The following is a 4,083-nucleotide window of genomic DNA, read 5'->3' as shown; positions in this document are numbered from 1 at the left end:
ATTGCTCCAAATTTCATCACAATAAAGGCTTATGGGGAAGGTGGCATAATCATCACCCTATAAATGTCTCTGTGTAGATTACATGCCTCTTGCCTGGCTAATCCCGGTAATTGATGAACTCCTATGCCGATGATTTTCATTTTTTCTCCTTATATTATTTGTAATTTGTTTATTAATTAAGACAACACTTATTTTGGGACCTCAACCAAGTAAACACGATTATGTGCTCTGCGGGGATGATTGCCGCCTGTCGTTCCCCAAGCAGACCAACGACGACTGCCAGAGAATGTCGAACGGTTCTCCTCCCCAAAGTTGAATCCATGCACGGTAATACCAAAAATAAACAGTCACACTTGATTAGACCCCCCTGTCTGAGCACTATTGAGTGGTTAAACTAAAGCACGCAAGGAATTAGAATCAAGGGCATTGTTTTTGAAGTGGGGAATATGAGCAGAGTGATATGAGCAGAGACTTGTTTTGGCTTTTTGTATTATTATTTTTTATTGTTGCTGTAAACAGATGCTGCAATTTTGCCTGGTGTGAAAAACACCTCGCCCCGGAGACAACAATCCATCTCTCAACATCCTATTACAGTTAAAGGCTGATAAGAGCAAAAACGATAACTACACATTTATTATTTAGTGGTCTTAAACAGCAAGCCTGCTGTCATTTCACACGGTGTGCGTGTGCGCAGTGTTCACCTTGCACGAGCAGTTAATTACCTGACACTGCAAAACGATTACCTGACACTGCAAAACGAGATCTGCCATCCATTCTTGAGACACAGGTATTACAGCCCTCACTAAATACTCATCGGCTGTTGAAACTGCATTTATCACAGGAGAAAGGTAAAATCAAAAACAAAAATGTTTGAAGTTGAAATAATGATGCGATTCTGAAGCCATTGATTTTCTCTTTTGGTTCTGTATTTTTTCTCTCAGTGGAAAATGTCTTCCATGAAGAGCTACAGTTTCCTGGGCTCTGCGGTTTGCTGTACTGTTCAAGTTTACGACTCCCAGACTTTGAAGGGAGATGAGTGGGTACGAGGAAAGGAATATGAAAAGCTTTCCGCGAAGAAAAAGGAAAAAAGAGTCAAATAAATAAGTAGCGGGGATACAAACAAGCTGGATTTACATACATTAAGCTGTTCTATCTCTCTGGGATATTTGACATGTCTGCTGTGGCAGGCTGGGAGATAATACTGTGAATATGACCCCTGCTCTGCAGGCTCCCTTCCCAGAGAACACACACCCCGGTAAGAATCATCTGAGAGCAGACGAAAGGTTGAGAGGATAAGGACAAAAAGCCAGGGGAAGGAAGAAAAATGACACTAAAAGGCAGTCAGGAGATGATTGATGCTCTGCTATATTTGAAGATCAGTGGCAGCCTTGTGGAGGCAGGCCCAGAGGTCACCCTGTGTGTGTCTGTGTGTGGTCCAGAGACTCTACCTCCATTGAGGAGGAAGAAAAATCTTCCGCCACCGGCAGGCTGGGGGGGAAAACTGATGTGAGCAGAGAATAACATGCTCATTTGGGTTGTGAGTGCAGTTGGGCAGAGGGAGAGGAGAAGAAAGGAAAATAAAAGAAGAGGTGTGAGTGAGGGAGGGAGGGAAGAAAGGAGAAACTCCATAATCGATAATATACAGCCATATTTTAGCCGAATGGAGCCCTCGTCAGTCGCCCTCTCTCTATGTCAGCAAATACACATTAGTCACCCCAGCAGGCCCAGTTGGTTCTCGGTGTGTGTGATAGAGAGCGTGTGTGTGTGTGTGGGGGGGGGGGGGGGGCAAAGCATGCGAGTGTGTCCTTGCGCCCCAAATGGACGTTGTGGGTCCGAGCTGCCCCTCGCTGGCACAGCTGTTGCGTCACGTGGACGCGTGGAAGCGTTCCGTTTCACCTCGTCACGGCAGACGCCAGTGCCGCCGCCGCCCACCGACACGGCGAGCAAGTGGCCCTAACGAGCGTCAACACACCGGCGTGTGTGGCGGGAGGAGAGGGTGGGGTGGGCGGGGTGGGGGGGCAGCTGCTGAGCCTCTGTGCATGTGACCCCTGTACACCCCGGGCTTAGCTTTAGCCCACCCCCCTCCCCCCTCATCATCAAAGGCAGCACAGCGCAGCTGTGACCACCAAGCCAAAACATGGACCTGCTCCAAATATGGAGGAATGTTTTATTTGTATTGATTTTTTTAACTACACCCCCTCTCCCTTAATTTCACATGGCTTGTCTTAATGAATAGCTGTGTGTGAACCGTGGCTTTGTTTTTCCTGATGAAATATTCAATTTGGTAGCGTGAACTGTGAATCGAAGAGGCAAAAGAAAACATGACGTTAAAGGTTGTTTCCGAGGCTAGGAAAAAGGATGAAAAAGACCAGATGAACAGGGCAGATACTAAATGGGGTCTTTTTAGAAGCACTTGCACACAACAGCCATATTACCCTCTCCACCCCTGTTGAGCACATGGGGTTTCAGTTAGAGGCTAAGAACCTGGTACCACCATCCAGCACTACATATTGACAGCATCCTCAGCCAGCCTGCAGGCATGAACACAAACACACACTCTCACAGACACACACGCCGCAATTTCGCGCACAAACACACACACACGCGCCTACTCACACACACAATGCACACACACAGAAATGTACGCGCGCACACCCTCCCATATATATCCCAGAAGACACACACACACAAGCTCCACTGCTCTAGACCTCTTTGCAGCTAGCACAGAGGGAAGTGGGCTGGGGAAGCACTTTGATGTGGGAACACCGAGGTCAGAGAGAACAGTCTGTGCAGCGCTGAATTCCATCCCCCCACAACGTTCCATTTTGCTCCACGACTGGCTTCAGTTTGCGAGAGCGTCTTCAAAACCAAACACAAAAATGGATACAGAGGACTATGAATATGGAGGAGTAGACAGGCTCCATAATCCATTTACTGTTTAAGACGGCAGTAGCCGCATTGCCTCGGAACAGGACTGCAGTCTGCGTCCCATTTTGAACCTTCCTCCTCGTCCCCCCACTCTCTAATACTGGGCTTTTGTTCCTAGAAGCCAAAGAAAAGGCAAAAAGGTCCTTAACCAGCACATAAACTAATCTCAAATGTCATGTCTTATTAGACACAAATGGGAGGAGAAGCCTCGCTCACTCACCCTGGCGACTCAATGAATTTGTCAACATTTTATGATAATTCATTCAATTACTCTTTAGACATTTAAATGATGTGGGTGGAAAAAAAAAAGGGCGGGGGGGGGGGTGTCTGGACGGAGGAGAGGAGAGATGAAGTCAAGGAGGGGGTGGGGGAGAAGTAGGATTGGGCAGTAATCCTCCTCTTGATATTACACTGCCTCCAGAGGCTCTTGAAGAGCTTCACGTAACCGGACAAGGTTCTGCTTCAACTTTTCTCCCACACTGAGGGCTCAGTAGTGCAGACATGCTTTCAGCCCTCTCTCCCCTCACAACTTTTACACGAACAACATATGCATACAGGAAAACAGAAAAACACACCCACGCGAACTCGTGGAAAGCCATTGTGACGCGCACATGTTTTCGCAAATATGGTCCCGTGTTCACAACGCCACGTATACAATACACTGAAGACATGCACACATATGGGCCGAGAACACACACCCACGCGGAGAAAGCGCCGCAGCAAACACACACCCTTACCTCACCGCCTCTCACACGCTCTCCCGCTCGTTCCACACACACACGCACGCGCACACTCTCCCCTTGCTTTCCGGAGAGAATGACAATAAAAGGGCCCTCCGCTCGTTTTGCCCCTTGACCTGTGATCCCTGGAGGTCCCCGGCTGTCTGTGTTGGAGGTGGGCGGAGAGGGGGCGGGCAGGCGAGGGGGAGCGGGGATGTGTGGCGGTGGAAAGGGGGGGAGGAGGAGGGGGGGCTGGGAAGTAGCCCTCTCCTGACCGTGGAGCCAGGTGGCTCCATCATGGGTAAGCTCCCCCTCTAGTGTTCACTGCTCTCTGCTCCTCGACTCCACTCTCCACTCTCACGCTGAGCGAGCCTGTGCTGCCTCTGCCCTGTGCAGCGAGGTCCCACGGCCAAGGCTTCCTCCACCCGAGGTCTCC

The sequence above is a fragment of the Osmerus eperlanus genome, chromosome 28 (assembly GCF_963692335.1).
Source record: "Osmerus eperlanus chromosome 28, fOsmEpe2.1, whole genome shotgun sequence".
In the NCBI taxonomy this organism is placed as follows: Eukaryota; Metazoa; Chordata; class Actinopteri; order Osmeriformes; family Osmeridae; genus Osmerus; species Osmerus eperlanus.
The sequence above is the reverse complement of the archived record's forward strand: the minus strand, read 5'-3'. Positions refer to the sequence as shown.